This window comes from Electrona antarctica (genome assembly GCF_951216825.1).
Source record: "Electrona antarctica genome assembly, chromosome: 16".
Classification (NCBI taxonomy): domain Eukaryota; kingdom Metazoa; phylum Chordata; class Actinopteri; order Myctophiformes; family Myctophidae; genus Electrona; species Electrona antarctica.
Genome location: NC_136797.1, coordinates 101090 through 115284, shown reverse-complemented (window position 1 = coordinate 115284; position 14195 = coordinate 101090).

Sequence of the window (14195 nt, the reverse complement as noted above, 5' to 3'; positions counted from 1 at the left end):
ATAGCAGGGATTTTTGTCCAGTGTCCACTTTATTCCACTGTAGTCTGGAAATGGGAAGTTTTTTTACCTCTGACCTCATGCCAATTTTTGTTTTACACCTCTGCTGCTTAGCAGACGGTGTGGTGTTGTAGAGGAGGTCTCCCCGGACGTGTGCGTATGTCACACTAGTCGAAACATAGCAGGGATTTTTGTCCAGTGTCCACTTTATTCCACTGTAGTCTGGAAATGGGTAGTTTTTTTACCTCTGACCTCATGCCAATTTTTGTTTTACACCTCTGCTGCTTAGCAGACGGTGTGGTGTTGTAGAGGAGGTCTCCCCGGACGCGTGTGTATGTCACACTAGTCGAAACATAGCAGGGATTTTTGTCCAGTGTCCACTTTATTCCACTGTAGTCTGGAAATGGGAAGTTCTTTTACCTCTGACCTCATGCCAATTTTTGTTTTACACCTCTGCTGCTTAGCAGACGGTGTGGTGTTGTAGAGGAGGTCTCCCCGGACGTGTGCGTATGTCACACTAGTCGAAACATAGCAGGGATTTTTGTCCAGTCTCCACTTTATTCCACTGTAGTCTGGAAATGGGATGTTTTTTTACCTCTGACCTCATGCCAATTTTTGTTTTACACCTCTGCTGCTTAGCAGACGGTGTGGTGTTGTAGAGGAGGTCTCCCCGGACGCGTGTGTATGTCACACTAGTCGAAACATAGCAGGGATTTTTGTCCAGTGTCCACTTTATTCCACTGTAGTCTGGAAATGGGAGGTTTTTTTTTACCTCTGACCTCATGCCAATTTTTGTTTTACACCTCTGCTGCTTAGCAGACGGTGTGGTGTTGTAGAGGAGGTCTCCCCGGACGCGTGCGTATGTCACACTAGTCGAAACATAGCAGGGATTTTTGTCCAGTGTCCACTTTATTCCACTGTAGTCTGGAAATGGGAAGTTGTTTTACCTCTGACCTCATGCCAATTTTTGTTTTACACCTCTGCTGCTTAGCAGACGGTGTGGTGTTGTAGAGGAGGTCTCCCCGGACGCGTGCGTATGTCACACTAGTCGAAACATAGCAGGGATTTTTGTCCAGTGTCCACTTTATTCCACTGTAGTCTGGAAATGGGAAGTTTTTTTACCTCTGACCTTATGCCAATTTTTGTTTTACACCTCTGCTGCTTAGCATACGGTGTGGTGTTGTAGAGGAGGTCTCCCCGGACGCGTGCGTATGTCACACTAGTCGAAACATAGCAGGGATTTTTGTCCAGTGTCCACTTTATTCCACTGTAGTCTGGAAATGGGAAGTTTTTTTACCTCTGACCTCATGCCAATTTTTGTTTTACACCTCTGCTGCTTAGCATACGGTGTGGTGTTGTAGAGGAGGTCTCCCCGGACGCGTGCGTATGTCACACTAGTCGAAACATAGCAGGGATTTTTGTCCAGTGTCCACTTTATTCCACTGTAGTCTGGAAATGGGAAGTTTTTTTACCTCTGACCTCATGCCAATTTTTGTTTTACACCTCTGCTGCTTAGCAGACGGTGTGGTGTTGTAGAGGAGGTCTCCCCGGACGTGTGCGTATGTCACACTAGTCGAAACATAGCAGGGATTTTTGTCCAGTCTCCACTTTATTCCACTGTAGTCTGGAAATGGGAAGTTTTTTTACCTCTGACATCATGCCAATTTTTGTTTTACACCTCTGCTGCTTAGCAGACGGTGTGGTGTTGTAGAGGAGGTCTCCCCGGACGTGTGCGTATGTCACACTAGTCGAAACATAGCAGGGATTTTTGTCCAGTGTCCACTTCATTCCACTGTAGTCTGGAAATGGGAAGTTTTTTTACCTCTGACCTCATGCCAATTTTGGTTTTACACCTCTGCTGCTTAGCAGACGGTGTGGTGTTGTAGAGGAGGTCTCCCCGGACGCGTGTGTATGTCACACTAGTCGAAACATAGCAGGGATTTTTGTCCAGTGTCCACTTTATTCCACTGTAGTCTGGAAATGGGATTTCTTTTTTTCACCTCTGACCTCATGCCAATTTTTGTTTTACACCTCTGCTGCTTAGCAGACGGTGTGGTGTTGTAGAGGAGGTCTCCCCGGATGTGTGCGTATGTCACACTAGTCGAAACATAGCAGGGATTTTTGTCCAGTGTCCACTTTATTCCACTGTAGTCTGGAAATGGGAAGTTTTTTTACCTCTGACCTCATGCCAATTTTTGTTTTACACCTCTGCTGCTTAGCAGACGGTGTGGTGTTGTAGAGGAGGTCTCCCCGGGCGCGTGTGTATGTCACACTAGTCGAAACATAGCAGGGATTTTTGTCCAGTGTCCACTTTATTCCACTGTAGTCTGGAAATGGGACGTTTTTTTACCTCTGACCTCATGCCAATTTTTGAGTGGTGTAAACCACTCCTACAACTGGCTTTTTTGAGTGGTGTAAACCACTCCTACAACTGGCTTTTGTGTGCAGAAAAAAATGAGCATGGTTGCTATGTTCAAAATAATTTCTGACGTAATTAAATCACACCCGGGTGAACTGGATGACCGTAGCAACCATGGTCATTTTCTCTGCGCAGAAAAAGCCAGTTGTGAAATCACATCCGGGTGTGATTTCATTACGTCAGATCAGAGCTGATCAGGCTACATAATACCTTACCTTATTTCATTACGTCAGACATTACGTCAGACCACAGCTGATCATGCTATATAAAACCTTACACCACTCAGTTCACACGGGTGTGATTTTTGTTTTACACCTCTGCTGCTTAGCAGACGGTGTGGTGTTGTAGAGGAGGTCTCCCCGGACGCGTGTGTATGTCACACTAGTCGAAACATAGCAGGGATTTTTGTCCAGTGTCCACTTTATTCCACTGTAGTCTGGAAATGGGAAGTTTTTTTACCTCTGACCTCATGCCAATTTTTGTTTTACACCTCTGCTGCTTAGCAGACGGTGTGGTGTTGTAGAGGAGGTCTCCCCGGAAGTGTGCGTATGTCACACTAGTCGAAACATAGCAGGGATTTTTGTCCAGTGTCTACTTTATTCCACTGTAGTCTGGAAATGGGAAGTTTTTTTACCTCTGACCTCATGCCAATTTTTGTTTTACACCTCTGCTGCTTAGCAGACGGTGTGGTGTTGTAGAGGAGGTCTCCCCGGACGCGTGTGTATGTCACACTAGTCGAAACATAGCAGGGATTTTTGTCCAGTGTCCACTTTATTCCACTGTAGTCTGGAAATGGGAAGTTTTTTTTACCTCTGACCTCATGCCAATTTTTGTTTTACACCTCTGCTGCTTAGCATACGGTGTGGTGTTGTAGAGGAGGTCTCCCCGGACGCGTGCGTATGTCACACTAGTCGAAACATAGCAGGGATTTTTGTCCAGTGTCCACTTTATTCCACTGTAGTCTGGAAATGGGAAGTTTTTTTTACCTCTGACCTCATGCCAATTTTTGTTTTACACCTCTGCTGCTTAGCATACGGTGTGGTGTTGTAGAGGAGGTCTCCCCGGACGCGTGAGTATGTCACACTAGTCGAAACATAGCAGGGATTTTTGTCCAGTGTCCACTTTATTCCACTGTAGTCTGGAAATGGGACGTTTTTTTACCTCTGACCTCATGCCAATTTTTGTTTTACACCTCTGCTGCTTAGCAGACGGTGTGGTGTTGTAGAGGAGGTCTCCCCGGAAGTGTGCGTATGTCACACTAGTCGAAACATAGCAGGGATTTTTGTCCAGTGTCTACTTTATTCCACTGTAGTCTGGAAATGGGAAGTTTTTTTACCTCTGACCTCATGCCAATTTTGGTTTTACACCTCTGCTGCTTAGCAGACGGTGTGGTGTTGTAGAGGAGGTCTCCCCGGACGCGTGTGTATGTCACACTAGTCGAAACATAGCAGGGATTTTTGTCCAGTGTCCACTTTATTCCACTGTAGTCTGGAAATGGGATTTCTTTTTTTCACCTCTGACCTCATGCCAATTTTTGTTTTACACCTCTGCTGCTTAGCAGACGGTGTGGTGTTGTAGAGGAGGTCTCCCCGGATGTGTGCGTATGTCACACTAGTCGAAACATAGCAGGGATTTTTGTCCAGTGTCCACTTTATTCCACTGTAGTCTGGAAATGGGAAGTTTTTTTACCTCTGACCTCATGCCAATTTTTGTTTTACACCTCTGCTGCTTAGCAGACGGTGTGGTGTTGTAGAGGAGGTCTCCCCGGGCGCGTGTGTATGTCACACTAGTCGAAACATAGCAGGGATTTTTGTCCAGTGTCCACTTTATTCCACTGTAGTCTGGAAATGGGACATTTTTTTACCTCTGACCTCATGCCAATTTTTGTTTTACACCTCTGCTGCTTAGCACACGGTGTGGTGTTGTAGAGGAGGTCTCCCCGGAAGTGTGCGTATGTCACACTAGTCGAAACATAGCAGGGATTTTTGTCCAGTGTCTACTTTATTCCACTGTAGTCTGGAAATGGGAAGTTTTTTTACCTCTGACCTCATGCCAATTTTTGTTTTACACCTCTGCTGCTTAGCAGACGGTGTGGTGTTGTAGAGGAGGTCTCCCCGGACGCGTGTGTATGTCACACTAGTCGAAACATAGCAGGGATTTTTGTCCAGTGTCCACTTTATTCCACTGTAGTCTGGAAATGGGAAGTTTTTTTTACCTCTGACCTCATGCCAATTTTTGTTTTACACCTCTGCTGCTTAGCAGACGGTGTGGTGTTGTAGAGGAGGTCTCCCCGGACGCGTGCGTATGTCACACTAGTCGAAACATAGCAGGGATTTTTGTCCAGTGTCCACTTTATTCCACTGTAGTCTGGAAATTAGAAGTTTTTTTACCTCTGACCTCATGCCAATTTTTGTTTTACACCTCTGCTGCTTAGCATACGGTGTGGTGTTGTAGAGGAGGTCTCCCCGGACGCGTGCGTATGTCACACTAGTCGAAACATAGCAGGGATTTTTGTCCAGTGTCCACTTTATTCCACTGTAGTCTGGAAATGGGAAGTTTTTTTTACCTCTGACCTCATGCCAATTTTTGTTTTACACCTCTGCTGCTTAGCATACGGTGTGGTGTTGTAGAGGAGGTCTCCCCGGACGCGTGCGTATGTCACACTAGTCGAAACATAGCAGGGATTTTTGTCCAGTGTCCACTTTATTCCACTGTAGTCTGGAAATGGGAAGTTTTTTTACCTCTGACCTCATGCCAATTTTTGTTTTACACCTCTGCTGCTTAGCAGACGGTGTGGTGTTGTAGAGGAGGTCTCCCCGGAAGTGTGCGTATGTCACACTAGTCGAAACATAGCAGGGATTTTTGTCCAGTGTCTACTTTATTCCACTGTAGTCTGGAAATGGGAAGTTTTTTTACCTCTGACCTCATGCCAATTTTTGTTTTACACCTCTGCTGCTTAGCAGACGGTGTGGTGTTGTAGAGGAGGTCTCCCCGGACGCGTGTGTATGTCACACTAGTCGAAACATAGCAGGGATTTTTGTCCAGTGTCCACTTTATTCCACTGTAGTCTGGAAATGGGAAGTTTTTTTACCTCTGACCTCATGCCAATTTTGTTTTACACCTCTGCTGCTTAGCAGACGGTGTGGTGTTGTAGAGGAGGTCTCCCCGGACGCGTGCGTATGTCACACTAGTCGAAACATAGCAGGGATTTTTGTCCAGTGTCCACTTTATTCCACTGTAGTCTGGAAATGGGAAGTTTTTTTACCTCTGACCTCATGCCAATTTTTGTTTTACACCTCTGCTGCTTAGCATACGGTGTGGTGTTGTAGAGGAGGTCTCCCCGGACGCGTGTGTATGTCACACTAGTCGAAACATAGCAGGGATTTTTGTCCAGTGTCCACTTTATTCCACTGTAGTCTGGAAATGGGAAGTTTTTTTACCTCTGACCTCATGCCAATTTTTGTTTTACACCTCTGCTGCTTAGCAGACGGTGTGGTGTTGTAGAGGAGGTCTCCCCGGACGCGTGCGTATGTCACACTAGTCGAAACATAGCAGGGATTTTTGTCCAGTGTCCACTTTATTCCACTGTAGTCTGGAAATGGGAAGTTTTTTTACCTCTGACCTCATGCCAATTTTTGTTTTACACCTCTGCTGCTTAGCATACGGTGTGGTGTTGTAGAGGAGGTCTCCCCGGACGCGTGCGTATGTCACACTAGTCGAAACATAGCAGGGATTTTTGTCCAGTGTCCACTTTATTCCACTGTAGTCTGGAAATGGGAAGTTTTTTTTACCTCTGACCTCATGCCAATTTTTGTTTTACACCTCTGCTGCTTAGCATACGGTGTGGTGTTGTAGAGGAGGTCTCCCCGGACGCGTGCGTATGTCACACTAGTCGAAACATAGCAGGGATTTTTGTCCAGTGTCCACTTTATTCCACTGTAGTCTGGAAATGGGAAGTTTTTTTTACCTCTGACCTCATGCCAATTTTTGTTTTACACCTCTGCTGCTTAGCATACGGTGTGGTGTTGTAGAGGAGGTCTCCCCGGAAGTGTGCGTATGTCACACTAGTCGAAACATAGCAGGGATTTTTGTCCAGTGTCTACTTTATTCCACTGTAGTCTGGAAATGGGAAGTTTTTTTTACCTCTGACCTCATGCCAATTTTTGTTTTACACCTCTGCTGCTTAGCAGACGGTGTGGTGTTGTAGAGGAGGTCTCCCCGGACGCGTGTGTATGTCACACTAGTCGAAACATAGCAGGGATTTTTGTCCAGTGTCCACTTTATTCCACTGTAGTCTGGAAATGGGAAGTTTTTTTACCTCTGACCTCATGCCAATTTTGTTTTACACCTCTGCTGCTTAGCAGACGGTGTGGTGTTGTAGAGGAGGTCTCCCCGGACGCGTGCGTATGTCACACTAGTCGAAACATAGCAGGGATTTTTGTCCAGTGTCCACTTTATTCCACTGTAGTCTGGAAATGGGAAGTTTTTTTACCTCTGACCTCATGCCAATTTTTGTTTTACACCTCTGCTGCTTAGCATACGGTGTGGTGTTGTAGAGGAGGTCTCCCCGGACGCGTGTGTATGTCACACTAGTCGAAACATAGCAGGGATTTTTGTCCAGTGTCCACTTTATTCCACTGTAGTCTGGAAATGGGAAGTTTTTTTACCTCTGACCTCATGCCAATTTTTGTTTTACACCTCTGCTGCTTAGCAGACGGTGTGGTGTTGTAGAGGAGGTCTCCCCGGACGCGTGCGTATGTCACACTAGTCGAAACATAGCAGGGATTTTTGTCCAGTGTCCACTTTATTCCACTGTAGTCTGGAAATGGGAAGTTTTTTTACCTCTGACCTCATGCCAATTTTTGTTTTACACCTCTGCTGCTTAGCATACGGTGTGGTGTTGTAGAGGAGGTCTCCCCGGACGCGTGCGTATGTCACACTAGTCGAAACATAGCAGGGATTTTTGTCCAGTGTCCACTTTATTCCACTGTAGTCTGGAAATGGGAAGTTTTTTTTACCTCTGACCTCATGCCAATTTTTGTTTTACACCTCTGCTGCTTAGCATACGGTGTGGTGTTGTAGAGGAGGTCTCCCCGGACGCGTGCGTATGTCACACTAGTCGAAACATAGCAGGGATTTTTGTCCAGTGTCCACTTTATTCCACTGTAGTCTGGAAATGGGAAGTTTTTTTTACCTCTGACCTCATGCCAATTTTTGTTTTACACCTCTGCTGCTTAGCATACGGTGTGGTGTTGTAGAGGAGGTCTCCCCGGAAGTGTGCGTATGTCACACTAGTCGAAACATAGCAGGGATTTTTGTCCAGTGTCTACTTTATTCCACTGTAGTCTGGAAATGGGAAGTTTTTTTACCTCTGACCTCATGCCAATTTTTGTTTTACACCTCTGCTGCTTAGCAGACGGTGTGGTGTTGTAGAGGAGGTCTCCCCGGACGCGTGTGTATGTCACACTAGTCGAAACATAGCAGGGATTTTTGTCCAGTGTCCACTTTATTCCACTGTAGTCTGGAAATGGGAAGTTTTTTTACCTCTGACCTCATGCCAATTTTGTTTTACACCTCTGCTGCTTAGCAGACGGTGTGGTGTTGTAGAGGAGGTCTCCCCGGACGCGTGCGTATGTCACACTAGTCGAAACATAGCAGGGATTTTTGTCCAGTGTCCACTTTATTCCACTGTAGTCTGGAAATGGGAAGTTTTTTTACCTCTGACCTCATGCCAATTTTTGTTTTACACCTCTGCTGCTTAGCATACGGTGTGGTGTTGTAGAGGAGGTCTCCCCGGACGCGTGTGTATGTCACACTAGTCGAAACATAGCAGGGATTTTTGTCCAGTGTCCACTTTATTCCACTGTAGTCTGGAAATGGGAAGTTTTTTTACCTCTGACCTCATGCCAATTTTTGTTTTACACCTCTGCTGCTTAGCAGACGGTGTGGTGTTGTAGAGGAGGTCTCCCCGGACGCGTGCGTATGTCACACTAGTCGAAACATAGCAGGGATTTTTGTCCAGTGTCCACTTTATTCCACTGTAGTCTGGAAATGGGAAGTTTTTTTTACCTCTGACCTCATGCCAATTTTTGTTTTACACCTCTGCTGCTTAGCATACGGTGTGGTGTTGTAGAGGAGGTCTCCCCGGACGCGTGCGTATGTCACACTAGTCGAAACATAGCAGGGATTTTTGTCCAGTGTCCACTTTATTCCACTGTAGTCTGGAAATGGGAAGTTTGTTTTACCTCTGACCTCATGCCAATTTTAGTTTTACACCTCTGCTGCTTAGCATACGGTGTGGTGTTGTAGAGGAGGTCTCCCCGGACGCGTGCGTATGTCACACTAGTCGAAACATAGCAGGGATTTTTGTCCAGTGTACACTTTATTCCACTGTAGTCTGGAAATGGGAAGTTTTTTTACCTCTGACCTCATGCCAATTTTTGTTTTACACCTCTGCTGCTTAGCATACGGTGTGGTGTTGTAGAGGAGGTCTCCCCGGAAGTGTGCGTATGTCACACTAGTCGAAACATAGCAGGGATTTTTGTCCAGTGTCTACTTTATTCCACTGTAGTCTGGAAATGGGAAGTTTTTTTACCTCTGACCTCATGCCAATTTTTGTTTTACACCTCTGCTGCTTAGCAGACGGTGTGGTGTTGTAGAGGAGGTCTCCCCGGACGCGTGTGTATGTCACACTAGTCGAAACATAGCAGGGATTTTTGTCCAGTGTCCACTTTATTCCACTGTAGTCTGGAAATGGGAAGTTTTTTTACCTCTGACCTCATGCCAATTTTTGTTTTACACCTCTGCTGCTTAGCAGACGGTGTGGTGTTGTAGAGGAGGTCTCCCCGGACGCGTGCGTATGTCACACTAGTCGAAACATAGCAGGGATTTTTGTCCAGTGTCCACTTTATTCCACTGTAGTCTGGAAATGGGAAGTTTTTTTACCTCTGACCTCATGACAATTTTTGTTTTACACCTCTGCTGCTTAGCATACGGTGTGGTGTTGTAGAGGAGGTCTCCCCGGACGCGTGCGTATGTCACACTAGTCGAAACATAGCAGGGATTTTTGTCCAGTGTCCACTTTATTCCACTGTAGTCTGGAAATGGGAAGTTTTTTTTACCTCTGACCTCATGCCAATTTTGGTTTTACACCTCTGCTGCTTAGCATACGGTGTGGTGTTGTAGAGGAGGTCTCCCCGGACGCGTGCGTATGTCACACTAGTCGAAACATAGCAGGGATTTTTGTCCAGTGTCCACTTTATTCCACTGTAGTCTGGAAATGGGAAGATCTCCTGTACATATAGGGGACGGTCAGGGGAGTCTATAAGGGTTGGCGTTCAGGGAGGCCTTATGGCCTAAGGATCTGTATGTCTTCATGTCGTTCAGGGAGGCCTTATGGCCTAAGGATCTGTATGTCTTCATGTCGTTCAGGGAGGCCTTATGGCCTAAGGATCTGTATGTCTTCATGTCGTTCAGGGAGGCCTTATGGCCTAAGGATCTGTATGTCTTCATGTCGTTCAGGGACGCCTTATGGCCTAGGGATCTGTATGTCTTCTTAGGAACTGGGGAGGGAACGGGGTTGGTCACGTTTGAGTCTAAAGCCTATCTCTAGATACATCCTTTATTATAGTCTTAATTATATACTAATTCTGCTCTACTGCTCTGCTCGCCATACTATATAGAGTGACGTGACGTCATGGCCTGACATCACGCTGTCAACCGTTTCCGTGGCAACAGTCCCCCCGTGGATCCGTGAAACGGGATTCACTAATTCAATCCACGGTAACGGACTTTACGGAATTTACGTTCTTCCTTTTGCCGTCTTCCTGATAAGTGTTACAGGGTTGAGGACCTGCTAGTCTGGTCTGAGGTGTCACTTGCTGTAGGGGACTGCGGAGACGCCACATTAAGTTTATGGCCCACTACCTAAGCATGGTAGCGTGGACTCATCGGTGTATTGACGTTCAAAGCAGCTTGTTTTGATGTTTCTTCACTTCCTCTCTTCTCTTCTCTGAGTTTGAGAGGGGGATAGTAGGATGGGGTGGATCATTTCATAATCTAAATCACGGCATCTGCGGAGTCTGCCTCCTACTCCGGAAAATTCCGAGTGGTGTTCTGGTTTTAGCATTCGTAGCTTGCTAGAGCTAGGTAATTATCTCGATATAGATCTAGCTTGCTAGATCTGGGTAATTCTCCAGCTTGGGGGACAGTCCTGTCGGATCCGTTTTAGGATAGCTAGTTCAGCGTTTCGTTGGAGTTCAGTGGTCCTGCCGTTGGAGTTCAGTGGTCCTGCCGTTGGAGTTCAGTGGTCCTGCCGTCCCCCCCTGCATGGCTAATGCAGTTCCTGATGCAGGCGATTTGGGCCTGCGGAACGTTGACGTCTGCAACTCCTGTGCATCAGCTCCTTCGGCTGGGCTTATTTGGGCTATGGTAGACATGCCCTGAGTGTCTATTGAGGACTATTGAAGTGGGAGCAGGCTCTGCACAGCTGTAGTTGTAGCTATGAATGTGGGTCCTGAATAAGGGACTGGTGGTGTGGACTGTACCAAGCATGGATTATCATTCAGCTTCGTTGTAGTGGGATCCGTCCGCCCTTGCATCTCAATGGACAATGGGGTAGTTTCAGGGGATTTGTCATTAAGGTCAGGATTGTCAGGACCTTGGACGTCACGAGCAACTAACGGATCGCTTCTTTTGTCTTCTTGGTGATTATCACCTGACTTTGGCAGCTCATCGGATGCGATCGCAGGGCCAGGTTTGGGCTGTCCATGCACTTGTGTGCAGGGCACGGTTTGTGATGATTCTGTAATAATTGGGGTTCGCCTTACTTCACTTAATGGTATTAATGGTATTATGGGGTCGGGGCTCTTAGCCTTATCTGTAGGAGCTACCTTTTTGGTAGACGTAAGCCTCTCTGTCTTATTTGTGGGCGTCTTGGACACAGGTGTATTGAGTTCAGGACTCTTTCCATCCTGACTTGGTAATACTGTCTTAGAGCCTTTAGTCTCTGTAATGAGATTCCATCCCTGAGCACTCTTGGTATTTCTGGGGTATCCCGGTGTCTTCGATCGGACGTTCATCTGTTCCAGATCATCCTTTGGGGTCTGCTGTAACTTGGCAGTAGGGATGTGATGAGACGAGCGCTGGATAGCAATATTCTTCGGGGTGAAGTCGATTGTCTTCGCTGCAGATGTTGCAGTCAAGGGTCGTTCGACGAGGGTCTTCTTCACGAAGGTTTGGGTGAAACGATTGATCGTCGTCGTTCTGGGCTGATTTTCTTTTCTGGGGCTCCACCTATGGGCCCTCCCCCCCTCAAGCTGTTGGGCTTTCTTGTTACCATAATTGTTAGTCCTGATTTGGGTGGGGTAGTGGTCCCGTCTTGGAGGGCGGCAGGGTGTCCTGTGGTCATTGAGATGGCGTCCTTGTTCAGGGGAGGGGCTGACGCTTGGATCCCATGAATCTTCTTCGCGGTATTTCCATCGTCTGGCTTCGTGATTTGTAAATTCTACTAAGTCTTCGAAAGTGAGCGGTTTCCTCTCCACTTCCATGTCTGCCTTGTGGTTAGACCATTCGTCCCATAACTTCTGTGGTAGTTTGTTGATAATAACTTTTGTGAGGGCTTTTGTGAGGAGTATGTCTGCGGAGTAGGTCGCGTTTATGGCTTTCAGTCTGTTGTGAAAGCTGATCACATTCTGTGGCTGTATGTACTCGTGGCCAATTGGATGCCTTCTGCCAGAGATCCCAACAATGGTATTAGGGTCATCGTAGTGGTCTCGAAGTTTCTTCATGGCGGCGGCGTATGCTTCTGTTGCATCGGGGATGGAAAGGGAGCGCTCGATGAGTCTGCGAGCTGCGCCAACGGTATATTGTTCAAGGTAATCTATGCGGTCTACATCCGTCATTGAAGTCTGTTCGCCAAAATGATTCAGGAAGCTTCGTAGGAATCTCGGGAACTTCAGGTGGTCGTCATCGAATGGTTGGATTGTGATGGCGCGATTGGGGCGGGCTATTTCGGCCAGGATATTATTGTTGGAGCGGGTTAGCTCGGCTAGGCTATTGTTGAAGCAATTCAGGAGGGTTGATTGGTTTACGGATAGCTCCTGCGGGCCGATGTTGGTGGTGGTGGAGGTGTAGTTGATTGGTCGAGGAGTGCTCGCACGTGGGGGCCTGGATCCTTCGTCTTCGTCCTCGGTGTAGTTGGGGGAGTGTATCACCCTTGTGAGTTGTATGTTCTCTGTCTCGAGCTGTAGAGCTCTTCCTTTCAAGGCCGCGTTCTCGAGGAGTATGGCTACTACGTTTTCGAGGCTTGTAAGTCTGCCTCTCAGTACTTTGTTCTCATGGATAATCGTCTTCAGCCTCTCGAGAAGATCTATGGTATTTGTCTTTGGGTCTGGCGACGGTTTGGAGTCCTCACAGCCGTCGTCGTCGGTGTTCGGGTTGTGTGCAAATGTTTTTTGCCTTGCGTTTAATTCGGCCTCTTGGGCTTTGAGCTTCGCTTCTATCTTGGGGTCTGTTGGAGTAGACATGTGGCTAGCTATTTGTCCGAAGGAAGTCTTTGGGTAGCACTCACTTGGGCTCGCTTCTTCGGGATCAGCTAATGCAACTTGGTGTTTCAATGAATTTTAAAGGACTGTAATATCGGACTTTGTCCGCCTTAGGTTTCTCGGTCTCTGTTGGCGGCAGTCAAATCTTCCGATCAGTTGGTGTCGGGATTTGGCTTCGCGTTCCGCGTGAGAAGGACCATGTAATCGAGATCTCCTGTACGTATAGGGGACGGTCAGGGGAGTCTATAAGGGTTGGCGTTCAGGGAGGCCTTATGGCCTAAGGATCTGTATGTCTTCATGTCGTTCAGGGAGGCCTTATGGCCTAAGGATCTGTATGTCTTCTTAGGAACTGGGGAGGGAACGGGGTTGGTCACGTTTGAGTCTAAAGCCTATCTCTAGATACCTCCTTTATTATAGTCTTAATGATATACTAATTCTGCTCTACTGCTCTGCTCGCCATACTATATAGAGTGACGTGACGTCATGGCCTGACATCACGTCAACCGTTTCCGTGGCAACATACATGTTTTTTTGTTCTTGCTTAATGTAAATCGCTCTGGATTAAGAGCGTCTGCTAAATGCCTAAATTGTAAATTGTAATTGTAAATTGAAACATAGCAGGGATTTTTGTCCACCGCCCACTTTATAAAGTCCATGCTCTCCAGTGAATAGCATTTATCCATTTAGATAACTTTTTAATTACTTATCTTTACACAGAAACATTACTTATTAGGGGGGCGACTGTGGCTCAAGAGGTAGAGCAGGTCGTCCAATGATCCATGGGTCGGCGGTTCGAATCCCGGCTCCTCCTGTCTACATGTCGAAGTGTCGTTGGGCAAGACACTGAACCCCAAATTGCTCCCGATGTGCTGGTTGGTACCTTGCATGGCGTGTGTGAATGGGTGAATGTAATGCACAATCTATGTAAAGCGCCTTGGATAAAGGTGCTATATAAATGCACCATTTACCATTTACCATTTATTACTTATTTTGAAGAGATCGTCCACCGGAAGTCTTATATTTGCTAGCTTAGATTTGCCAAAAAAACTGTGCCGAGCTAGCAAATTTAAGACATCCGGTTGCTTTCAGAATAAAAGTGTCGTTAATTAAATAATTATTACATTACATTATTAGTATTATTATTACATTACAGTTATTGTAAAGACACACATTATGTTTCTGTGTAAAAATAAGTAATTAAATAACGTAAAAAAGGTATCTAAATGCTAAAATCT